We start from the raw sequence: 27542 nt of genomic DNA, 5'->3' as shown, positions 1-27542 counted from the left end.
TGCCCGGCTGCACTAACCTCATAGAGCACCACATAGAGACGCCCCCGGGGGTGGCAGTGCGTAGCTGCCCTTACAGGCTACCCGAACACAAAAAAAAGGTGGTTTGGGAAGAACTTCAGACCATGCTCGAAATGGGCATCGTCTAGGAGTCCCACAGTGACTGGAGCAGCCCGGTGGTCTTGGTCCCCAAGGCCGACAGGTTGGTCCGGTTCTGTGTGGACTATAGAAAAGTCAACGCGGTGTCTAAATTCGACGCGTACTCAATGCCTCGGGTTGATGAGTTGCTCGATCAACTAGGCACGGCTCGCTTTTATTTGACACTGGATTTGACGAAGGGATATTGGCAGATCCCCTTGACTCCATTATCCCGGGAAAAAACGGCCTTTTCCACACCGTTCGGCTTGCACCAATTCGTCACACTTCCTTTTGGGCTGTTTGGGGCACTCGCTACGTTTCAGCGGCTGATGGACAGGGTCCTCTGCCCCCACGCTACCTATGCGGCCGCATACCTCGATGATATCATCGTTTATAGTAATGACTGGCAGTGGCACTTACAACACCTGAGGGCCATCCTTAAGTCGCTGAGGCGAGCGGGTCTCACAGCCAACCCGAAGAAGTGTGCGATTGGGCGGGTGGAAGTACGGTATCTGGGCTTCCACTTGGGCAACGGGCAGGTGCGTCCCCAAATTAACAAGACAGCAGCAATTGCGGCCTGCCCGAGGCCCAAGACCAAAAAGGGAGTGAGACAGTTCCTGGGGCTGGCTGGCTACTATTGTAGGTTTATACCTAATTATTCGGACGTCACCAGCCCGCTGACTGATCTCACTAAAAAGGGGGCACCAGATCCGGTCCAGTGGACAGAGCAATGCCAGCGGGCTTTCGCTGAGGTAAAGGCTGCACTGTGTGGGGGGCCACTATTACACTCCCCTGACTTTTCTCTCCCTTTTGTGTTGCAGACCGATGCATTGGACAGAGGGCTGGGGGCAGTTTTGTCCCAGGAGGTGGAGGGAGAGGACCGCCATGTCCTGTACATTAGCAGGAAGCTGTCAGTGCGTGAGGGGCGCTACAGCAGAATTGAAAAAGAGTGTCTAGCAATCAAGTGGGCGATCCTCGCCCTCCGTTACTACCTGCTGGGGCGCCCTTTCACCCTCTGGTCAGACCACACGCCCCTCCAGTGGCTCCACCGCATGAAGGATGCCAACGTGCGGATCACCCGTTGGTATCTGGCACTCCAACCCTTCAATTTCAAGGTGGTCCACAGGCCGGGGGCGCAGATGGTCGTGGCGGACTTCCTCTCCTGTCAAGGGGGGGGGGGGGGGGGAGTCGGCTGCAGGCCGGACGGCCGCCCGGCCTGAGTCGGGCGGTGGGGGTATGTGGCAGCGGGGGCGTGGTCAAGCGCCGGTCTGTGACAGGAGGGCGGAGTCAGGGAAGGTAAGTGGCAGAATCACTACACCTGACGGCAATTAACCTGTGTTTGTGTGTGTCTTCCCAGTGACCGTGCCCTATTTAAGGAGGGAGAGTGAGAGCGGAAGGGAGCTTCCCCAGAGGAGACTACAGTGTGTGTGTCTCTGTCTCTCTGATTGCTTATTTAATTGTCAGACTGAAAAGTGCGGCAATAAAGCCTCCTGTTCACCCTGATCTCTGTCCTGCCATCCTCTGTGCTCCACCCACACGCAGGGAACATTTACAGCAATTAACCTGCTGATTATGGAATCTTCCAGAATGGTGCTGCTTGAATATCCAGTCTTATTTTGCCTCCATCCCAACTTTTTTCAAGTGTAGTTTTTTTTTTTTCATCCTGATGCCCTATAGGCCAATTGGCCTGTCAGTTGCCAGCCTCTTACAAGGCTGTCTTTATCTATAGAGAGCAAACACACCCTTAATCTACCGCCAGCTTGCTAGGCCTGTCGCAACTTCACAACCATTCACACCTACGGTCAATTTAGAGACACCAATTAACCTACATGTCTTTGGACTGTTTTGGCACTTGTCTTGTTTCTCCACTGAAGGAGTTCCTCAGTAGTCAGGAGTGAGTCCTGGTGAAATATCTAGAACATCTAAAACTACAGTGATATGATCATACGATCTCTCACGACAGTTTAATAATGATGGTCTCTGAATAAATCCTTCTTACAGTCAAGTCAGAGCTCTTTTTTTTCCTGCAGAACTCCTGTAAAATGAGTATGGCGGTAAGACCAGGTGGTGTATGTGTGTGTGTGTGTGTTTATCCAGCGAGGCGTTCAGTGATATGTATCAGGACGCTGCTGGAATGGATGTAACAGGACAAGTACATGCTGTCGCATTAAACATGTACCAGCACTCAGCAGCAGCTTCAGGTCATGCCAGGATGGATCAGGTGTCCTGTTAGCAAAAGTTGGAGAAGCTATAAACCTGAGCCTGATCGCTGATGTCAGGTATAACACACACACACACACACACACACTCCTGAGGTACATATATCATTCCAAGTCTCATTCAAGAGTGCTGTTTATGAGCATGCTTAAACGTTTTTACCCCCTCTGACATACTACAGTTTATTAATTTGCGTATATTTATATGGCGCAGTGGTTATATTATTTATCAGTAACAATTTATGCATTTAATATTTGTGTATTTGTTTATGTATTGTGCATTTTGTAGTTTGTTTGTTTTGCCGGTTTTACATTGGACCTAATGAATTGCTGTAAATCTATATTCCTAATTTTAATGCTTCTCCGAAGAAGCTGGTGTAGAAGAAAAAAACACCGATGTAGGAAGATGATAACTTCAGGGTAGTAACAGTGACCCTGCTTCATCACATCACCCCATTGTTGATGAAAGCACGACACAGGGTGTTTTATCCGTCACATAATCATATTTGGAGAAAAATATCATGAGTTCATAATTTCTGACTTGTATTGAAATGCATTATTAATTGAGTTCAATTTAGGAAGTAAGTAAAGACTATGTAGTAAGTATACAGTAGACTGAGTGTGTATGTTTTCACCATACAGTGGTGCTTGAAAGTTTGTTAACCCTTTAAAATGTTCTATATTTCTGCATAAATATGACCTAAAACATCATCAGATTTTCACACAAGTCCTAAAAGTAGATAAAGAGAACCCAGTTAAACAAATGAGACAAAAATATTATACTTGGTCATTTATTTATTGAGGAAAATGATCCAATATTACATATCTGTGAGTGGCAAAAGTATGTGAACCTTTGCTTTCAGTATCTGGTGTGACCCCCTTGCGCAGCAATAACTGCAACTAAACGTTTGCGGTAACTGTTGATCAGTCCTGCACACCGGCTTGGAGGAATTTTAGCCCGTTCCTCCGTACAGAACAGCTTCAACTCTGGGATGTTGGTGGGTTTCCTCACATGAACTGCTCGCTTCAGGTCCTTCCACAACATTTCCATTGGATTAAGGTCAGGACTTTGACTTGGCCAGTCCAAAACATGAACTTTATTCTTCTTTAACCATTCTTTGGTAGAACGACTTGTGTGCTTAGGGTCATTGTCTTGCTGCATGACCCACCTTCTCCTGAGATTCAGTTCATGGACAGATGCCCTGACATTTTCCTTTAGAATTCGCTGGTATAATTCAGAATTCATTGTTCCACCAATGATGGCAAGCCATCCTGGCCCAGATGCAGCAAAACAGGCCCAAACCATGATACTACCACCACCATGTTTCACAGAAGGGATAAGGTTCTTATGCTGGAATACAGTGTTTCTTTCCCCAAACATAACGCTTCTCATTTAAACCAAACAGTTCTATTTTGGTCTCATCCATCCACAAAACATTTTTCCAATAGCCTTCTGGCTTGTCCACATGATCTTTAGCAAACTGCAGATGAGCAGCAATGTTCTTTTTGGAGAGCGGTGGCTTTCTCCTTGCAACCCTGCCATGCACACCATTGTTGTTCAGTGTTCTTCTGATGGTGGGCTCATGAACATTAACATTAGCCAATGTGAGAGAGGCCTTCAGGTGCTTAGAAGTTACCCTGGGGTCCTTTGTGACCTCACTGACTATTACACGCCTTGCTCTTGGAGTGATCTTTGTTGGTTGACCACTACTGGGGAGGGTAACAATGGTCATGAATTTCCTCCATTTGTACACAATCTGTCTGACTGTGGATTGGTGGAGTCCAAACTCTTTAGAGATGGTTTTGTAACCTTTTCCAGCCTGATGAGCATCAACAACGCTTTTTCTGAGGTCCTCAGAAATCTCCTTTGTTTGTGCCATGATACACTTCCACAAACGTGTTGTGAAGACCAGACTTTGATAGATCCCTGTTCTTTAAATAAAATAGGGTGCCCACTCACACCTGACTGTCATCCCATTAATTGAAAACATCCATCCATCCATTATCTGTAGCCGCTTATCCTGTTCTACAGGGTGGCAGGCAAGCTGGAGCCTATCCCAGCTGACTACGGGCGAAAGGCGGGGTACACCCTGGACAAGTCACTAGGTCATCACAGGGCTGACACATAGACACAGACAACCATTCACACTCACATTCACACCTACGGTCAATTTAGAGTCACCAGTTAACCTAACCTGCATGTCTTTGGACTGTGGGGGAAACCGGAGCACCCGGAGGAAACCCACGCGGACACAGGGAGAACATGCAAACTCCACACAGAAAGGCCCTCGACAGCCGATGGGCTCAAACCCAGAACCTTCTTGGTGTGAGGTGGCAGTGGTTGGTTGAAAACACCTGACTCTAATTTCACCTTCAAATTAACTGCTAATCCTAGAGGTTCACATACTTTTGCCACTCACAGATCATTTTCCTCAATAAATAAATGACCAAGTATCATATTTTTGTCTCATTTGTTTAACTGGCTTCTCTTTATCTACTTTTAGGACTTGTGTAAAAATCTGATGATGTTTTAGGTCATATTTATGCAGAAATATAGAAAATTCTAAAGGGTTCATAAACCTTCAAGCACCACTGTAAATCACCCACGTGTGCTGGAAGGAGAAGTAAATCTGCCTTTCATGACCACAAATATAAAGAATTGTGAATAATTTATTAAACAGCGATGACAAAACATCATTTCGTTTGAACCCATCTTTTTTTTTCCACTGCTCACTGTTAGAAAACAAACAAGTCCTCAGTAAGCAGGAGCCAAGTGTGAAATTTCACACCATCAGTGAGCATCTTCCCAGCAGAGATGTAACGCATTGTGTAACATGACCTCGCGATTTCATTTTCGTACCCATGTTACGCCTGGCCGTGCCAGCCCTGGAGATTAAGTTGCCATGAGGCTGCAGCTGATTTGCAAGATTACTGGCTGATAATGATCCATGCCGATAAGGATAACTATAATAGCAAAAGTTCTAACACAAAAGTGTAACGAGACATGAACATAGGTGCGTGTGTGTGTGGGCGTAGTGTACGTGTAATCTGAATCAGCCATGAAATCCGATCAGGCTCACTCCAGCAGGACGGTTAATTATTTAAGGTGATTTGGCTGAAAACCTGATCGGCTCAAAGGATCCAGCAGGCACCGTGAGCACCGGAGCTTGCTGTGAAACCGCGACACAGAGAGCAGCACGTTTCAGCGCACTGACCATGGCGTAACCAGAGAGCCAGCTCTGTTTGGCTGGGGTGTTTACTTAAACAGGAAGATTCTGAACAAATTCCTTACAGATGAAGAAAACACATTGCGTGCCCTGAAATCAGGCTTTTGATATACAGTAGTTACAATTTACTTTTTCCATTCCCGTGATAATTGATGGTTCTTCACTTCCTAAAAGTCCCATCCAGGATCCAGGGTGTGTTCCCAGGATAGAGACTGAATCACCATGAATCGCTGTGACCCTGATCAGGAAAAAGCCCTTACTAGAACCGAGAGATGAAATGAGCTTCGTTGGAACCCTTCCCGATAAGAAAACACTCTTTTGTAAGGTTCTAAACAGAACCTTTAAAAGTTCTCCGAGATGAAACCAAAGAACTCTAAGCAGCTCTTAGTTTTAAGAGGGTATACTGGAAAAGAAACTGTCTCAGGAATTTTTTACCACACTGGAAAAGGAAACGTAATACCTCATGTACTGATCCAAACATAGAACCAACATAGAACCACAGTACCATGCAGAACTGATGAAATTCATCAGAACTCTTTTAGTTTAGTGGGGCATGGTGGTGTAGTGGTTAGCGCTGTTGCCTCACAACAAGAAGGTTCTGGGTTCGAGCCCCAGTGGCCGATGGAGGCCTTTCTGTGTGGAGTTTGCATGTTCTCCCCATGTCTGAGTAGGTTTGCTCTGGTTTCCCCCACAGTTCAAAGACATGCAGGTTAGGCTAATTGGTGGCTCTAAATTGACCGTGAGTGTGAATGGTTGTTTGTCTCTATGTGTCAGCCCTGTGATGATCTGGTGACTTGTGCCCACCTCTCACCCATAGTCAGCTGGGATAGGCACCAGCTTGCCTGTGACCCTGCACAGGATAAGCAGTTATGGATAAAGGATGGATGTTTTAGCCTACACTTTGAAGGGTTCTTTGATTGTCCCCTCTGGTGGACGTTCTGTACAGAAGAAGAAGAAGAACCTAACAACAGTTTTTTTTCCCATATCAGAAACCATTCAAGGTACAACCTTGGCAGGATATGAAGAACCCTTAAAGAGCTCTTTTTTTTAAAGACTGTACTGAGTACCAAGAGCTAAATGTTAGCAGAGGCATAGAGTGTGGATACATAACGAAACCCAGCAGCTGAGTAGTGAGTAACCCCATCGAGTTGTTTTCTGATGGTTTCGGTCTTGTGCATGCATGCCTGCCATCACAGGAAACCCAACAGCCGAGTAGTGAATAACCCATCGAGTTGTTTTCTGATGGTTTCGGTCTTGTGCATGCATGCCTGCCACCACAGGAAACCCAACAACTAGTGAAGTGAGTAGTGAAGTGTGAAGTAGAGTAGTAGTCGAGACAGTATAGTAGTGAGTAACTTGTCGCTGTTGTCGCCCGACGTTTTGTACAATATAAAGAAACAGTATAGTAACTATAACAGTAAAGAAATAAAAAAAAGGCTGGCTATGATATAAGAAAATTCTACAACCCAGAAACAGATGGGAGCTCTACTTTTAGGCAGTGCCTAAATCTATATGTTAAACTTGTGACAGGTTCTAGGTCAAATCAAAGCCCCTCCTGTGACAAGACCTGGTCTTCCCAGGAGGTCTCCCATCCCAGTACTAACCAGGCCCTTCAAGTGCATTGGGCATCACCATTTCCATAGCCCTTGGCCTCTCACCTATACAGCTAGGGTTACATTGGGGGGCTGGTTCTCTGGTAACCGCGAGAGTTTGACTCCACACTCGCATCTGAAATGCAGTGTACCTTGCCAGAAGGTACCATTTTTATGATGGTCTTTGGTGTGACCTAACCACAAGTAGAACTTGCAATCTCCTGGTTGAGAGGTGGACATGCTAACCACTAGGCCAGTTCATGGTCACAGGTTCTAGGTACAAAGAAGAAAAGAATGTCCAATCAATTGGAATCTGGTCCATGCCCCTTACCCAGTTAATACATTCACACTGAAAAAACACAAACAAACAAACAAAAACAACAACAAAGGTTTTGCAAAAGTTCTTTAAAGGTCAAGCTTGGTTCTTAAATGTACCGTGAAGAATTACATGTCCAGGTTGGAAATATGATCAAAACCGTGAAAACTGTTCAACTCTACAGTCTTTAAGGGTTAAAGGTTCTTTAGTTGTCCATCTTTAAAAGATTTCTTAAAGTTTCTGTACGGAAACTTATAATAGAGTGTTTTCCTTTCATAACATATGGATTTTAGGATGCTAAAAACCCCTAAATAGCTTTAAGTTTCTGAGTGGTGTGACAGAAAAGTGTTTGCCCCATCATCCATAGATTGCAAGTTCAAATCCTGATGTTGCTGATTGCTCAAGAAAACAAAATTGGCCTTACTCTCAGGAGAGAGGGGTGGCATACTCTTTCTCCCCTGTCAATTACAGCAATGTTAACAAGCATGGGTGGATGGATAGCAGTTTACTCTGAGTGTGTAATGCCGTCCCTGCACGGTAAATTTGCCAGTGTAAAATATGCAGTGTCAGAGCATTTTAATTCTTTCAACAATGGACAGAGTAAAATTGAACAAGATAACTTCCAGTGTTGGTGAAAATAATTGGAGTTAACAGAGGTTTTACACTGTCAGTGTCACATATTTAGTGTTAAAGTAAATTGACTCTCTCAGAGCTAATTCTACACCGATTAGAGCACAATACCTTCCAGTATAAAAAAAAAATTACTCTGAAAAGCCCTGCCCACCAACTTCCCCGGTCAAACTGACAACGTCAACTCTGGCATCGCCATCTTCCTCGCATCGAAAGATTGTGGTAAATTTTTCCAAATAAACGATTAGTTGTTGTTTTTTCATTCAAGCAGAATCTGTGTGTAAGAATAAAGGTACGTCGTCATTTACCATACCGGTCAATGTTGGGTATACGTGTCTTCAAATACCGAATTTCAAATGGCTAACATGATATCGGGTCGGTGGCTAGCTTAAATGTACCAGCCACATGCAGACAATTAAGGCTGACCATGCAACGCCAAACTGAACAAAAACGGCACGAGGTAACGTTAATGTCAGCGAGGACGGGCTGTTGTGGTGTTTTTGTGTCATGCTTGCACATTTATTCCAGTAAAATAGCCAACACTGCACGTGTCGGGAGTCGGCTAAAGTAGCTAATAGTAGCTAACGCGGCAATGCTGTGGGGGGATAAATGTGCACGCTGGCATGAAGATTTTAGTCGAATGTGGCCTTGAATTAATCGGTTTCTGGTGTCGGTTGGTGCTCCGGATGTGTTTACATGCCGCGCACCGTGACTGCTAAAACATAGTCGCTGCCGCTAAAATTTCATACGCCGATCAATATCAATGATTTTTGTTATGTTTTACTAGCGCGGTGTGAGCACATTAGCACAGGATGTCGTGTCGTCAGCTGTGGGGGCTGGGGAGGTGGTGGTGCGTGCAGAATGGCTTTAATTGTAAATTGTGAATCACAATAAATTGGACAGAAATACGGTACTGTGTGCGTGCGTGTTGGACTTTGAAATATTTTCGTACCCACATTTGAGATGGCTTTGTTTTCCCGTTTTTTTCATAACATGCATATTTTCTTTTCTTTTTTTCTTTCCGATTGTTCTGTAAATGTACTGTGGTGCTCTGGTGGTAAGTAATAAGTTGATGTACTTGATACAAAATTGAATTGTGTGTGTTTGTGATTTTTAAAGCTGAAATAGGTCATTTCAGTTTGTCTATTTACCTTTTGTGCCACAGCTTATACTGCTGTGCTGTGGATCATAATGTTGATTTCAGTTTGCTGTCTTTGCAGATACCATCATGTTAATCAAAACCAGAATCTACAATACACAGAAATATGTCAAAATAAACGAGCCAAGCCTCGAGGAATTCTTAAATTCTGCTTAGCCACAGTCAGTATGACACTGTCAGTTACACACCGATGCTAAAACTAAAGGAACTAAGAGTGTTGGTGTGTTCATTGCTTTTTTTAAATTGAAAATAATCGTTGTCTTCACCTTTTTGGCAAGCTACCCTCTGGGCATGTTTAGGGGATCAGCAATTAAGATCTGAGTTTTGTGGTTGGTTTAGTTGAGTTGTATTTACAGTTGTACACCAGTGAAAGATTCAGTGCCTGGCAGCATCAGTGCATTAGTAGCATGTTAGCACCTCAGACCATGCTACTAATGCACTGATGTGTTTTTGGAGAAGGGCCTTGATTAAAGTGCCGATGACACGAACATGACTCTATGCAATTTCTTAAATAAACTATACAACATGGCAAACATGTTAGATTTCTGTTATAATTACGTGAAAAGAAGCTGTTGTTACGCAAATATCCAACTTTTAATTGCACAGCGCAAGAAAACTGGGTCCGTGGCTCGCGGCCATGTTGTGACGTCAGTGGAAGAACACGCTGCGGTTCACTGGCTGTTCTACTCAATGGAAATGGCGCATGAAAACGCCGGTGAACTCTCTAGTGCTAGCTCTTCCTCTGAACAAAAGAACAACCAAATACTGGTACTTTAAGCAGTGATCATGATGGCATGATTTTATCTGATTTTAAATAAATGAGACTGATAATAATGTGAATGTTCACAACTAGTACATACAAACTCTGCAGCTTCTGATTCAGCAGCTGCGTCATACTCCGCAAAAACATCAGCAAGAACATACAATATAAATGGAAATGCAATACACTAAGCTCAAATTACTTTTGGAAAGTATACTTTCTAAATTTTTTCTACATATTCTTGAAGTCGGTCATCGGGGTACTTGCTACCGTTCCCTAACAACGCATGGCAAAGGGTAAAGTGTAGTGTTGCTACGAGTACTTGCTAAAGCCTCCGGTGGAAGATCCTCGATGTGCTGATAAGACATACAGTTCTATAGAACACACAAGTGTCACGATAATCACAAAACAGATGCAAATTGTTAAAATACCTCATTTTTAAGCAATCATGTGTTGATCTCTTCCGAATAGAATCTATGATAGCCTACCCTCTTTACCCTTTGCCTCTCGTTGCTAGGCGGCAGTTACATGAAAGCCGCAAGCTTTCACAAGCAAATACATGACTGATATCACGCCGACTTTATGATTACATTTATGATTATCATGAATGTGTACTCTATGATGTGTACTCTATGAGCGCTCTGGAGCGAGTCACTTCCAAGATGGCCCTGCAGACCGCATGGTTACTATTTTTAGCATCATGTCGGAGCACTCTATAGCTCTACGTACCTTTATCTTATGTCGTTTCTCAACACATGTTCTGACAGTTGGACTGTGTTTGGAGGAGTCGGCTTGTCCCAGGCGACTGCTGGATCCGGCATAGCTACTAGTAGACCCCCTCCGGAATACTGTAGGCACTGCTGATGGTAGCAGCACACGTTTGTGCTGAACTGCACACCCAAGAGATTCTTTTAAGCTGGGAAGGGTGTCAAAACAATCCAAATCGAAGTGTTCAGAGCACAGGACGGATGTTGGTGAGGGCTCCCACTTGTCACGAGTGCGCCTGATTACTTCACCCACTTCGCATGCAGCTCGGGATCTCTGGGAAACTTGAATAAACTTACCCCATCCTTGTGGGTTTTGGAGCAAAAGCCGGCAACACAACGCGAAGGCATAATAACATATATATATATATATATATATATATATATATATAATACTGGGCGGCACGGTGGTGTAGTGGTTAGCGCTGTCGCCTCACAGCAAGAAGGTCCTGGGTTCGAGCCCCGGGGCCGGCGAGGGCCTTTCTGTGTGGAGTTTGCATGTTCTCCCCGTGTCCGCGTGGGTTTCCTCCGGGTGCTCCGGTTTCCCCCACAGTCCAAAGACATGCAGGTTAGGTTAACTGGTGACTCTAAATTGAGCGTAGGTGTGAATGTGGGTGTGAATGGTTGTCTGTGTCTATGTGTCAGCCCTGTGATGACCTGGCGACTTGTCCAGGGTGTACCCCGCCTTTCACCCGTAGTCAGCTGGGATAGGCTCCAGCTTGCCTGCGACCCTGTAGAAGGATAAAGCGGCTAGAGATAATGAGATGAGATGAGATATATAATACTAATAATGATAAACTGAACACCTGTCGCATCAACAACAAACTGGTAAGTTAGGAGGAAGATTCTTTCGCTGACGTCATACAGCCCCTCCTCCTCATTCGTCTCCTGGGTGCTGCAGCCCCGTCAAATTTGCCCAAATAGCCGCGTTTTTTATCATAACTTGTAAAATAGGCGCCTTCATGAATTAATAGATGGATCATCGGGAATTACTTTTTATGTTATAAAACATCGCCAAAGATGTCAAAAATGTGTCATCAGCCCTTTAATCTTGAGCATTTTGTATGGATCGAAATCTTGTTTGGGTTTTTTTTTTTTGGTCATAGCTTTCTTGAAGTTCTCCGTTCCACCAGTCAGTGAAGGTGTCAAGGTTTTTGATGAAACAGGAACTGAGGTGGATGCGGAGGTCTTCTCTGACATAGCGCAGCAGCCCAACACTGGCATACTTACCATCAAATTTGATGACGGTATAATTGCTCTTTATTGATTTTATTTAAGTCACTATAATCAATGGAATGTACTGATGAATTGCTTTTTTATTGTTAAAAAATAAAACAAATTGGTGTTATTTTGTCCTGTCTCTTTCTCCTGAATTACAGATTTCAAGGAAACTTTCTCCAGCAGTTCCCAAGAAACAATTTCCAGTGCACTGTCTGCTGGTAGTAGTAGTGATGACACAGTCATCCTTGAAATCGTGTCCTGCAACTCAGATGACACAATCATTCTGCACTGTAAAAAAAAAAAAAATTAGTCAAGCCAACTTAAAAATGTAACGCAACCTGCTGCCAAAGGATTTTGAGTAAACTCGACTCCGGGCCAAATAGTTGTGCTGACTTGCTCTTTTAAGTCGACACAGATGAGTATTTTATGTTGACCTTACTTTATTTAGCAAGTTCAGTGCATTCAAATAATAATAATGCCAATTAACTTAGAAGAGGGGCGGCACGGTGGTGTAGTGGTTAGCGCTGTCGCCTCACAGCAAGAAGGTCCGGGTTCGAGCCCCGTGGCCGGCGAGGGCCTTTCTGTGCGGAGTTTGCATGTTCTCCTCGTGTCCGCGTGGGTTTCCTCCGGGTGCTCCGGTTTCCCCCACAGTCCAAAGACATGCAGGTTAGGTTAACTGGTGACTCTAAATTGAGCGTAGGTGTGAATGTGAGTGTGAATGGTTGTCTGTGTCTATGTGTCAGCCCTGTGATGACCTGGCGACTTGTCCAGGGTGTACCCCGCCTTTCGCCCGTAGTCAGCTGGGATAGGCTCCAGCTTGCCTGCGACCCTGTAGAAGGATAAAGCGGCTAGAGATAATGAGATGAGATGAGAACTTAGAAGAGCAAGTTGGCGCATCATGGTTCTAAGTTGAGTTTACTCAAAATCCTTTGGCAGCCGGTTGCATTACATTTTTAAGTTGGCTTGACTATTTTTTTTTTTACAATGATTTAGTGTGCATTACATTTTTTAGTTAGCACAAACCTCTCAACGCTTAAGTTCTATTTCACTTTGCCTATTATTACACAAACAGAAACAAATACCGACATACAAGGAGGGAATTCCCTGGCCTCTGTTGAGGAAAGCTTAGTCTAGACTCCTATACAACGTCTTGTGTCAGTTTCCACGGACTTCTCACTCCACCCGACCGTTGAAACTTTCGAACTTGTGAAGTGCGCGTGTGCAGTGGCATCGGTGAAGGGGCGTCAATCATCTCATCTCATTATCTCTAGCTGCTTTATCCTGTTCTACAGGGTCGCAGGCGAGCTGGATCCTATCCCAGCTGACTACGGGCGAAAGGCGGGGTACACCCTGGACAAGTCGCCAGGTCATCACAGGGCTGACACACAGACACAGACAACCATTCACACTCACATTCACACCTACGCTCAATTTAGAGTCACCACTTAACCTAACCTGCATGTCTTTGGACTGTGGGGGAAACCGGAGCACCCGGAGGAAACCCACGCTGACACGGGGAGAACATGCAAACTCCGCACAGAAAGGCCCTCGCCGGTCACGGGGCTTGAACCCGGACCTTCTTGCTGTGAGGCGACAGTGCTAACCACTACACCACCGTGCCGCCCGGAAAGGCGTCTCAACTATTTTTTTTAGTTACTTGAACAATTAGAAGGGAAATTTGTTCATTCAACTTAGAATCCTTTTTTCACTCAACAATTTTGCAAGTTACATTTTTTACAGTGTGGAGGAGAGTGACAGTCCATCCAGAAAGTGATAGAGAGAAGATGAAAAGGTCAAACATGTAAGTTCGAGTAGGAAATCTTTCTTGCAATCTATTACTCTGGGTGTTGCCATGTTTTGTTACATTTTTAACAATGTAACAATTAAATTTTTCACAGTTGATTGAATTGGCGCTAACAAGGAGACCTGGGGGGACCGTCTCACCAAAGAGTACCACCACACCAAAAGTCTGACCAACTCATCACACCGACAAATGATCAACATACTTGTGGCTGACGTGACAGAAATGCATGGGTAATTTGGTTGTCTCTGCTAGAATGTTTTTTCTGTGTTTGTGGGGAAAACATTTATTATGTTGTTCTTGTTATTGGCTTTGCTGTGAAATCATGTCATTTAACAGTATTAAGTTTACTCTTATCAGGACGGCCCCGCCACGGAATGTGAGAGAGATGTACGCTCGAGGCATAGTTGAGCTCTTCCCGTACTTGATGGATCCCTACTCTAAAAATGGATATGTACATTGGTGCTTGAAAGTTTGTGAACCCTTTAGAATTTTCTATATTTCTGCATAAATATGATCTAAAACATCATCAGATTTTCACACAAGTCCTAAAAGTAGATAAAGAGAACCCAGTTAAACAAATGAGACAAAAATATTATACTTGGTCATTTATTTATTGAGGAAAATGATCCAATATTACATATCTGTGAGTGGCAAAAGTATGTGAACCTTTGCTTTCAGTATCTGGTGTGACCCCCTTGTGCAGCAATAACTGCAACTAAACGTTTGCGGTAACTGTTGATCAGTCCTGCACACTGGCTTGGAGGAATTTTAGCCCGTTCCTCCGTACAGAACAGCTTCAACTCTGGGATGTTGGTGGGTTTCCTCACATGAACTGCTCGCTTCAGGTCCTTCCACAACATTTCCATTGGATTAAGGTCAGGACTTTGACTTGGCCATTCCAAAACATTAACTTTATTCTTCTTTAACCATTCTTTGGTAGAACGACTTGTGTGCTTAGGGTCATTGTCTTGCTGCATGACCCACCTTCTTTTGAGATTCAGTTCATGGACAGATGTCCTGACATTTTCCTTTAGAATTTGCTGGTATAATTCAGAATTCATTGTTCCATCAATGATGGCAAGCCGTCCTGGCCCAGATGCAGCAAAACAGGCCCAAACCATGATACTACCACCACCATGTTTCACAGATGGGATAAGGTTCTTATGCTGGAATGCAGTGTTTTCCTTTCTCCAAATATAACACTTCTCGTTTATACCAAAAAGTTTTATTTTGGTCTCATCCGTCCATAAAACATTTTTCCAATAGCCTTCTGGCTTGTCCACATGACCTTTAGCAAACTGCAGACGAGCAGCAATGTTCTTTTTGGAGAGCAGTGGCTTTCTCCTTGCAACCCTGCCATGCACACCATTGTTGTTCAGTGTTCTCCTGATGGTGGACTCATGAACATTAACATTAGCCAATGTGAGAGAGGCCTTCAGTTGCTTAGAAGTTACCTTGGGGCCCTTTGTGACCTCGCCGACTATTACACACCTTGCTCTTGGAGTGACCTTTGTTGGTCAGCCACTCCTGGGGAGGGTAACAATGGTCTTGAATTTCCTCCATTTGTACACAATCTGTCTGACTGTGGATTGGTGGAGTCCAAACTCTTTAGAGATGGTTTTGTAACCTTTTCCAGCCTGATGAGCACCAACAACACTTTTTCTGAGGTCCTCAGAAATCTCCTTTGTTTGTGCCATGATACACTTCCACAAACATGTGTTGTGAAGCTCAGACTTTGATAGATCCCTGTTCTTTAAATAAAACAGGGTGCCCACTCACACCTGATTGTCATCTTATTGATTGAAAACACCTGACTCTAATTTCACCTTCAAATTAACTGCTAATCCTAGAGCTTCACATACTTTTGCCACTCACATATATGTAATATTGGATCATTTTCCTCAATAAATAAATGACCAAGTATATTCTTTTTTTCATTTGTTTAACTGGGTTCTTTTTATCTACTTTTAGGACTTGTGTGAAAATCTGATGATGTTTTAGGTCATATTTATGCAGAAATACAGAAAATTCTAAAGGGTTCACAAACTTTCAAGCACCACTGTAAGCCTTTTAATGCCACTATTTCATGTTTTCTTTGAATAAATTGGTATTAAGTTATGAATATAATTGGGTTTGTGTTTTTTCCCCCCTGCAAACATATTAAGTTTTAAGCAAACATATGGAAATTTCACCGAGGTAGTGCTGAAATTACCTCTTTAAGTGTTATATTAACACTGGCGATTTTACTGTGACGTTGCCTGAGCAAAAAAATGTGGTCAGCTGGCATCATGTGTCTTGGAGGAAGCACACGATAGCCTTTGCCCTCCCTAGTTGGTAGCGGTCATGTGATAGGGGAGAGATAGTGGGTGGGAATTGTCCTAAATTAGGGAGAAAATATCATATCTAGATGTCCTTAAATACACAATTTCACTCTTGAGAATTTTTTTAAAATTTGCTTTTAGCTTTCAACACAGATCCTACAGGCAAATTGAGTAATAGATATTTAAAAATGAACATTTTCCAACTTCTGATTAAAATAAACAAACAAACAAACAAATATCACAAATTGAAAAAGAAAATTTGACAGGAATTGTAGCTATTAATACAAGCTCGTATAGAAGATGTTACTGATGGAGTCTGTGCACAGTTTATTCCATTCCTACAGATGTGTCAATGTCATCTGTTCATAAGAGTGACATTGGGCCAGTTATGACTTCTGACATCATTGAAATGTATGATTTCACCTCGCCGGAGTACGATGGAACAAGAACCAGATGGACAGAGAGATTCACTCAATAAAACCATCTGCAGAAGTGTCGTTTAGGGTTGTAATACCTGAAAAGGGTGTCGTCTAACCTGGGATTTCTTTTAAGATTACATACGAACCCGACATCCCCACAGGATCTCAGTCCTGAATAGTGCTCCACCTATTCATATCGGTATTTATAGATGATTAAACGTGCATCTGCTTATTCTGATTAATGTTTCTAGATTTGGTTACATCTCTGCTGTCCTTCATTGCATGCTGCCTTTTAGTTAACAGAACAGAAAGAGAACAGAAAAAGGAAAGGGGAGGGGGGGTGCAGACCACAGATCACAGGCGTTTGACCATCTGCTCCAGTTTTCCAAATATAGAGCTCCTCTTACCCCAGCAAAGGCCTCAATTTCATCACCCACAGTGTGCTGGAGACACCCCAAACTTAACTTCCTTCTGCCTCAGGACAGGGGAAAGGAAGGGGAAAAGAGAGAGCAGAGGATCAGGGAGAAGACAGATAGGACAGAGGACAGGGGAGAGGAGAGAGGACAGAAAAACCACATGAACTTCACATGTGATTTCTCACATGTGAATATGTGGAAAATGTGTTTTGCACATGGGAAACATGTTATTTGCACATGGGAAACGTGGTTTTGGCCCAATTTTATGTGAATCACATGTGGGAATGTTTTCCACATGTGGTCTACATGGTAAGACATGTTACAAAATCTGATACCATGTATTCCACGTTACCACATGTGGTAATGTGATCACGTGAAATACATGTGAAATTTATGTGTTTTTTCTGTAAGGGGAGGACAAGGGAGATGACAGAGGACGGGGAGAGGAGACAAGAGAGGACAGAGAATAGGACACAAGACAGGGTAGAAGAGAGAGCAGAGGACAAGGGAGAGGACAGAAGAGAGAGGAGTGGACAGAGAATAGGACAGAGGACAGGGGAGAGGAGAGGGGAAAGGAGAGAAAACAGGACAAGGGAGAAGATAAATAGGACAGAGGACAGGGAGGAGGATAGGGGAAAGGAGAGATGATAGGAGAGGACAAGGGAGAGGACAGGGAGAGGTGAGAGGAGAGGACAGAGGGGAGAGGCGCAGACAGAGAATAGGAAAGAGGACAGGCAAGATGACAGAGGAGAAGACCAGGGAGAGAGGAGAGAGAGGAGAAGACAGGGAAGAGGACAGAGCACAGGACAGGTGAGATGACAAAGAAGAGGACAGGGAGAGAGGGCAAAGAAGAGGACAGGTGATATGACAGAGGAGAGAGGAGAGAGAGTAGAAGACAGGGAAGAGAGGACAGAGAATAGGACAGAGGACAGGACAGGTAAGATGACAGTGAAGAGGGCAGGGGGCAGGTGGGTGGGGGGTTTATGTGAGATTCTCCTCCAGAGCAGTGCTGAGACTGTTAAAGCAGCAATTTGTCCAAAAGATCTTGAGTGGTATCATGCTATGCTGTTCCTCGCCCTCCCACTGACTCTCAATTACTTAGTTCAACAGAACAAATGTTGGTACAATGTGTGTTTGTTGCCAGTGATGAGGCCCCCGAGTCCCGAGGCAGCGTTCGATGCCAAAAGCCAAACGGCATCTGTTCAGCTGCCAGTCACACACGGAGGTGTTCTACCATCAGAGTCATGTCTGCCTCTCGGTTACAGCCAAGTCCAAAACCTGTTTGTTCCTGGATTTGAAGTAATTAAATTTCTCTTGGGTAAACCTTAAAGGTATATCTAGAACCTTACAATGGAGTGCTTCTCAAACTCAAGGTTCTCCAGGTTTTGGGATACTAAGAACCCTTAATTTTCCAGTAAACCTTGAAAGAGCTGTTTTGAAGAGAGAAGAGTGAAGACCAATTACAAAGATGGACTTCATACACTTTTAGAAATGTTTTGGCAGTTCTTCTGAGGCAAACTTCGAAGGTTCTATGTAGAACCGTACAGCAGAGTGTTTCTCAATCAGAAAGGGATCAGACAGAACCTGTAATTTCCCAGTGAACCTTTCAAGAACCCTTGAAAAGTGTGAAGACTTGAAGCAGGTACAAAAAATTAAAGCAGTTTACATTCACTCTCAGAGGTTCTTTGGATGTTCCTCTTAGGCAAACCGTAAAGGTTTATGTAGAACCTTACAATGGAGTGCTTCTCAATCTCATGGTTCTCCAGATAGAACCATTTTGGGATATTAATAATCCTTAATTTTCCAGTGAACCTTGAAAGAACTGTTTTGAAGAGTGAAGACCAGTTACAAAGACGGCTTTCATACACTTTTAGAGATGTTTTGGCGGTTCCTCTGAGGCAAACTTTGAAGGTTCTATGTAGAACCCTACAGCAAAGTGTTACTCAATCTAAAAGGTGGCTAAGAACACTTAATTGCCCAGTGAACCCTTAAGGAACACTTAAGGAACCCTTAAAGTGTGAAGACTTGAAGGGCATACGATGCACGAAGAGGTTCTTTGTTTGAGATTCTTTGGTTGATCCTCTGGGGTAAACCTTCAAGGTTCTGTATAGAAGTTTAACTTTTGTTGATTCTGCCATCATACGATGACAAGCTGCAGTTTTTTTTGTCTTCTAATTTGACAAGAAAGGTTTATATCTGCTAAGTGAAAACAGGAACTACTTTCTTTCATTGATGTTCCACAACAATAAATGCAACTCTGAACAACAACAACAAACGTACATCATGTTACTCTTTAATCAAAAAATTGTAATTGTTGGAAAATTGCTTTGGTGTAAAAGGACTAAAACACTTTGGGATGTGCTGTTAAAGGCAACGCAGAGGTTTCATTCCTTACATGTTCATTTTTGCTTGTTCTTTCATAGGGCACCAATAATTCTGCCAATAAAAATGCAGCCCTAGGCACATGTGCAAGTGCAACAATCGGAAATAATGAACAATAACAAGTTTATACTATGTTAGATCTGAGTAATTATTGCAGCGGTAGTCTGTAAAGGGTGAATTTATTTCCAGTAATGTGTTTTATTACCATAATATCCTGACAGTAAAATAAAAAGCAGAAATTCTTCTCAGCTCTGGGAACAGATCCATGCAGCACTGGTTGATGGGACATAGTAAGTGAAAATGAAAAGCAATCATCATCTCAGTGCTATAAAAGTGTAAGATATGGTGGGTTGTAAAAGCCGGTGATGAGTGCTGTGATGCATGTGTAATGAAACGAATGTTTAACTTTCCATCACAAAAGCAATTCAGACAAAATGGTGTCACAACCTTCCATGTGTTTCCATCCATTAAGTGTGGGAGAAGAACACACGGGCTGGATAAAGCTTATGAGGCTTCGCAGGAGAAAGCCATTCTGATCGATAAAAAGGCAATAAAGGAAATGGAGTATGTCTGCGTTATGTACGTTATATTATTTCACGTTGCTGCGTTATGCTTTTACGGCTCATCAGCGTAGTTCTGAAAAAAAATCAACCACCCAGATCATCTTCTGGAGTGCATTATTTCTTCGATTTTCACGCGAGTATATATAATGATTCCAATCATATTATCTCAAAATGGATCTCAAATATGCTTTATTTTTTTCCAATATCTTATTACATATTATTCTATCAGGGTGGCACGGTGGTGCAGTGGTTAGCGCTGTTGCCTCACAGCAAGAAGGTCCGGGTTCGAGCCCCGTGGCCGGCGAGGGCCTTTCTGTGTGGAGTTTGCATGTTCTCCCCATGTCCGCGTGGGTTTCCTCCGGGTGCTCCGGTTTCCCCCACAGTCCAAAGACATGCAGGTTAGGTTAACTGGTGACTCTAAATTGAGTGTAGGTGTGAATGTGAGTGTGAATGGTTGTCTGTGTCTATGTGTCAGCCCTGTGATGACCTGGCGACTTGTCCAGGGTGTACCCCGCCTTTCGCCCGTAGTCAGCTGGGATAGGATCCAGCTTGCCTGCGACCCTGTAGAACAGGATAAAGCGGCTAGAGATAATGAGATGAGATATTATTCTATCTGTCTCATACAGTCGATCATAACAAGCAAAAAGACAGACACAGCGTAAACCAGGCTCTCCGTTAAAACATAATCCTCAAAACTGTTCCATTTGAAAATTTTTAAACAACAAAAATCCCTTCTAGCAGGTTTCATTCATTCGATTCGATAGCACACAACATTGTTAGCATATTGCTTATCCTATGTGTATCACTCCACTCTACCCAATAGAGAATGAGCATTGAATATGGTTTACGATATTGCATGGTTGTCAAGACATTATGTCCTTTTTTGCCCCTGTTGGCAAAAAGCAACATAGAGAGAGTAAGGAAGATGAAGATTATGAAAGAGGAGAGAGAGCCAGAGGTGGAGAGAGAGCCAGAGGTGGTGGTTGGAAAGGTGGAAAGTGAGGCATCTGAAAGGCAATCTGAGAGTGAGGATGAAGACATTCAGGATCAGATTGAGGGACAGAATAAGGGACAACCCAACGAGTCATTGGGACAACCAGATTCACCATGCATATCAAGTACAGCACCATCAGGTTTGTGAGGTTGAACAAATGCGTGTGTGTGAGCAGTGTTGGCCTACAATTCATATAGCCTACCCTGAAAGTGTGAAGTCTGAATAAAAATTCATCTCATCTCATTATCTCTAGCCGCTTTATCCTTCTACAGGGTCGCAGGCAAGCTGGAGCCTATCCCAGCTGACTACGGGCGAAAGGCGGGGTACACCCTGGACAAGTCGCCAGGTCATCACAGGGCTGACACATAGACACAGACAACCATTCACACTCACATTCACACCTACGCTCAATTTAGAGTCACCAGTTAACCTAACCTGCATGTCTTTGGACTGTGGGGGAAACCGGAGCACCCGGAGTAAACCCACGCGGACACGGGGAGAACATGCAAACTCCACACAGAAAGGCCCTCGCCGGCCCCGGGGCTCGAACCCAGGACCTTCTTGCTGTGAGGCGACAGCGCTAACCACTACACCACCGTGCCGCCCCATATATAAACATTTACAAAGGATTATAACAAAGAGTAAAGAATACTCGCATCAATTTCGATTCTCTTGTGTACTTGACACAACACAAGGATTAGTAAGCTCGTTAAGACAGCTGACTTGGTCCCTCAGTCCACTTCTTGTTTGTCAGAGTCATATAATGGTTATAATGTGTCATAGCATGCAAAGTAAGCATTGAGTAGAACATTAAATGACACTTTCAGAAGAAGGTCTGTAGTGACTCCTGAATTGAAGTATTATATATATTTATTTTGTGTACAAGTTTGTCATTAAGTGTCATAACATGACATTACATGACATAACAAGACATTAAACATTACTTGACACAACATGACATGAAAAAGAAGGAAATCTGTGTTCATGACAGTTGATGCCTTGTAGAATAAACCTTTACATGAAACGTCTTTCATACACAAATGCTTATGAAGTTTTCATGAAGGACTTTTGTAGGCGTTATGTATAGGTTTATGAACCCTATCCATAAAGGAACCTCATTCATACCCCTTTTCAACTGACAGGGGATGGGTTCAGTTCTGATTCGTGCACCACTCAAAGCATTTCAACCAAAAATGAATTGGTTTGGAATCTGGAAAATTGGGGGCAGCACGGTGGTGTAGTGGTTAGTGCTGTCGCCTCACAGCAAGAAGGTCCTGGGTTCGAGCCCCGGGGCCGGCGAGGGCCTTTCTGTGTGGAGTTTGCATGTTCTCCCCGTGTCTGTGTGGGTTTCCTCCGGGTGCTCCGGTTTCCCCCACAGTCCAAAGACATGCAGGTTAGGTTAACTGGTGACTCTAAATTGACCGTAGGTGTGAATGTGAGTGTGAATGGTTGTCTGTGTCTATGTGTCAGCCCTGTGATGACCTGGCAACTTGTCCAGGGTGTACCCCACCTTTCGCCCATAGTCAGCTGGGATAGGCTCCAGCTTGCCTGTGACCCTGTAGAAGGATAAAGCGGCTAGAGATAATGAGATGAGATGAGATGAGATGAGATGAGATGAGATCTGGAAAATTGGTTCCCAGCTGGAACCAAAATATAGCTTTTTTTTCCCCAGTGGGAACCATGATGACATCAGTGGGCGTGTCATTAGCTTGAGGAAGTGGAGTGCAATGATAGAGAACACAACAAAAAAGGAGACATCTTCAGAAAAAAACTGGACAGAAAACAAATATCTGCAATAACAGAACAAAAGCTTGGAGATAATCAATGAGCTCCACCATCTTGCTACTACTGTTTACTCCCATTGTGGATTGTGCTACGCCTTTTGTTTAAAGAATCCTGAAGAGAACCAGTTCAAGAACCCATTCCCTGTTGGTTGGAAAGGGGCAACAGTGAACTAAAATGACATTAATGGGGTTGTTAAGGGTTCTTTGGTTCTCCCTCTGGAGAAAGCCTTAAACATTCTTCTGTAAAAACCTACAACACAGTGTTATCAGAAATGGCTCCATGTAGAACCCTTTTTGGAACCCTAAGAGTGTCTCTAGGATGAAAGAGTCCAAGTAGAACCCCTTTATCAATCCAATTAGTCCTTTAGGAACCCTTGAAGAATGCTTTTTGAGATTCTACCAAGTACCAAGATAAATGTCAGACACTTGAAAGGGAGTGTCTCTGAGGGTTCCAAAAAGGGTTCTACGTGGAACCATTTGCTGATAACAAAACACTGTGTTATAGGTTTTTACATTGCATTAGCTGTGTGTGTGTTACAAAATCCTCATTATTTTCTTCTGGAATCTGTCAGGTATGTGACATTTATCTTGGCACTTGGTAGAATCTTAAAACAGGGTTCTTCAAGGGTTCCTTAAGGAGTAATTGGATTGATAGAATGGTTCTACTTGGACACTTTCATCCAGAGAAACTGTACAACACTGGGTGTGTTTGAGATGAGAAGGTTGCTGCCTTGTCGCCTCCAGTGATGGGAATAACGGCGTTAGAATAAACGGCGTTACTAACGGCGTTACTTTTTTTAGTAACGAGTAATCTAACTAATTACTTTTTACATCGTTATAACGCCGTTCCCGTTACTTACAATAAAATAAAATGCGTTACTTTATTAAAGCTGTTCTCATCTGGCACGCTGCTCGTTCAGCCTTTCTTTACTCTGCTTTAGTGTGGGGCGGGGAGACGCGAGACAACGGCACAGTCAGCCAATCAGAGTAGATTTGGACAACATATGTAGGTAGGCCACGCCTACTGCACTACTGCGCACGCTTTCAATCAGAAGACGCAGCTATGGCGAGCGGTCAGCCCAGCACTGCGCTTTCACACTGGAAATACAGCCAGGACTTTTCATTACTTGAAATAAAAGGCAAGAGTGTTTACGTGCAGTGCACATTATGTCGAGGAACAAAGCGTTTGTCCTCGTCAGTGGCCAGTAATTAGTAACATAATTTTAATAACTACAAAAATATATTACATTTGATAGATGTCTTATCTCATATTGTCCCATAAAAATATTAATATAGTGTAGATAATGTTACTAACTGGTTCTGTTAAGTGTCCATTTCAGTCATTAAACACATTTAACATTCACTTTTATTATGATTACACTAATTTAATTTGATTTTTTTTTTTGGGGGGGGGGGGACAAAATGTAACGGAATAATTACTTTCCCTGGTAATTAGTTACTTTTATGACAAAGTAACTCCGTTACTAACTCAGTTACTTTTTGGGAAAAGTAACTAGTAACTATAACTAATTACTTTTTGAAAGTAACGTGCCCAACACTGGTCGCCTCGCTGCTGGAGTACACAGGTGATTCATAAGGCAGGACTTTTGACTGAATGCATCTTCCAAGAGCATTCGTTTTAATCCACATTTTAGGATAGCGGTTATCTGTAATGTGTGACACCAACATGCCGAAACTAAACATGTTCATTTCAAGCGAGCTAATTAATGTTAGCTAGTTGACTAACAGATGCTTCATAAATCAGATCAAACCAAGTTAGTTGGTGACAATCACAGAGTTATAAGATCGTGCAATGTGTATTTTTAGGAAACTTTTCAAAAATCTCAGTGAAAAAAGCCCCAAAAGTTACATTTGTATATCAGTTCGCTTTTTGGTGAAGCTTTGTACGACATTCTATTACTTGAGGGAGCTGCCAGACAGATTTACGGGTAAAAGGCAGCATCGAGGATACATCAATGTTCCCTTCAACTGAGGGAAGCTTAGAAGACCAGAAATGAGAGATTGATCAGTTTCAAATGGTCCATGATGCGTCACTGTGAGGTTTGACATCCTCCTGAGATACAACCCCAATTCCAAAAAAGTTGGGACAAAGTACAAATTGTAAATAAAAATGGAATGCAATAATTTACAAATCTCAAAAACTGATATTGTATTCACAATAGAACATAGACAACATATCAAATGTCGAAAGTGAGACATTTTGAAATTTCATGCCAAATATTGGCTCATTTGTAATTTCATGACAGCAACACATCTCAAAAAAGTTGGGACAGGGGCAATAAGAGGCTGGAAAAGTTAAAGGTACAAAAAAAGGAACAGCTGGAGGACCAAATTGCAACTCATTAGGTCAATTGGCAATAGGTCATTAACATGACTGGGTATAAAAAGAGCATCTTGGAGTGGCAGCGGCTCTCAGAAGTAAAGATGGGAAGAGGATCACCAATCCCCCTAATTCTGCGCCGACAAATAGTGGAGCAATATCAGAAAGGAGTTCAACAGTGTAAAATTGCAAAGAGTTTGAACATATCATCATCTACAGTGCATAATATCATCAAAAGATTCAGAGAATCTGGAAGAATCTCTGTGCGTAAGGGTCAAGGCCGGAAAACCATACTGGGTGCCCGTGATCTTCGGGCCCTTAGACGGCACTGCATCACATACAGGCATGCTTCTGTATTGGAAATCACAAAATGGGCTCAGGAATATTTCTAGAGAACATTATCTGTGAACACAATTCACCGTGCCATCCGCCGTTGCCAGCTAAAACTCTATAGTTCAAAGAAGAAGCCGTATCTAAACATGATCCAGAAGCGCAGACGTCTTCTCTGGGCCAAAGCTCATTTAAAATGGACTGTGGCAAAGTGGAAAACTGTTCTGTGGTCAGACGAATCAAAATTTGAAGTTCTTTATGGAAATCAGGGACGCCGTGTCATTCGGACTAAAGAGGAGAAGGACGACCCAAGTTGTTATCGGCGCTCAATTCAGAAGCCTGCATCTCTGATGGTATGGGGTTGCATTAGTGCGTGTGGCATGGGCAGCTTACACATCTGGAAAGACACCATCAATACTGAAAGGTATATCCAGGTTCTAGAGCAACATATGCTCCCATCCAGATGACGTTTCTTTCAGGGAAGACCTTGCATTTTCCAACATGACAATGTCAAACCACATACTGCATCAATTACAGCATCATGGCTGCGTAGAAGAAGGGTCCGGGTACTGAACTGGCCAGCCTGCAGTCCAGATCTTTCACCCATAGAAAACATTTGGCGCATCATAAAACGGAAGATACGACAAAAAAGACCTAAGACAGTTGAGCAACTAGAATCCTACATTAGACAAGAATGGGTTAACATTCCTATCCCTAAACTTGAGCAACTTGTCTCCTCAGTCCCCAGACGTTTACAGACTGTTGTAAAGAGAAAAGGGGATGTCTCACAGTGGGAAACATGGCCTTGTCCCAACTTTTTTAGATGTGTTGTTGTCAGGAAATTTAAAATCACCTAATTTTTCTCTTTAAATGATACATTTTCTCAGTTTAAACATTTGATATGTCATCTATGTTCTATTCTGAATAAAATATGGAATTTTGAAACTTCCACATCATTGCATTCCGTTTTTATTTACAATTTGTACTTTGTCCCAACTTTTTTGCAATCGGGGTTGTAGCATTTTCCTGCTTCAAATGCATCCACTGTTTTATGGTTCAACATAAAAAGATGAATGGTTTAAAGCAGAACCCATAAGAGTTCTCAATTTTGTAAGAGTGTACAGTCTTTTAATAAAAGTTTCCTCAGTGGTCCCTTGGACTGGTATGGGTTTTAATCCCCCTAAACATGATCTATTTCTAAGCTTCTCTGATAAACACCAGTTGTAGGATTCTACAAAGAACCTTCCAGGATTCCACCAAAGAGAGAACCAAAGAACATTTAAAGTCTTCTAAATGTTCTAAGCATGTGGCTATTATGCATGATAAAGGCTCCTTTAAAAAAAAGATTTTAGACAAGTTCTAATGAGGAACACTCTTCTTGGGCAGGTCTAAAAAGTCTGGGAGGGTTTCGGATCTCTCTCTCTCTCTCTCTCTCTCTCTCTCTCTCTCTCTCTCTGTCTGTCTGTATGAATGTATGTATGTATGTATGTACAGTTGTGGTCAGAAGTTTACATACAGTGACACGAATGTCATCTTGGATATGAATGTCATGGCAATATTTGGGCTTTCAGTAATTTCTTTGAATTGTTATTTTTCTGTGGCTGAATGTACAGCATACAGCTTTAATAAAAAAAAAACCATTAGAATTTGGTGTACAAGTTTTAATTTATTTTGGGTTTTCTGAAATCAACAGCAGGGTCAAAATTATACATACAGGGTCAAAAATTTACATATGCTCACTTAGATTATTAATTCAGAGGTGCTGAAACTTCCAAAATGTCTCTTATGTTGCCAAGGCCAAGGTCTCTTAACTTCCTGTTAGTGATCATGATTGACTACAGCTGGTAACTTCTCTGTGCCTTCATAAAAAGGGTTTGTTTACAGCACTCACTGGACCAACACACAGTAAAATGGGAAAGTCCAAGGAGCTCAGTGCAGATCTGAGAAAGAGGATTGCAGATGTACACAACTCTGGAATGTCTTTTGGAGCCATTTCAATTGCAAATTCCAAGATCAGTTCAAACAATTGTATCCAAGTTATTGTGAGGTGTAGTCACTTTGCTTCAAGAAAACCCAAACTGTCACCCTCAGCTGAAAGGAAATTGGTTTGGATGGTCAGGAACAACCTGGGAACCACCATGGCACAGTCCTGCCATAAACTGGAAGCT

This window comes from Neoarius graeffei, chromosome 3 (genome assembly GCF_027579695.1).
Source record: "Neoarius graeffei isolate fNeoGra1 chromosome 3, fNeoGra1.pri, whole genome shotgun sequence".
Classification (NCBI taxonomy): domain Eukaryota; kingdom Metazoa; phylum Chordata; class Actinopteri; order Siluriformes; family Ariidae; genus Neoarius; species Neoarius graeffei.
Note: the sequence above shows the minus strand (reverse complement) of the source record.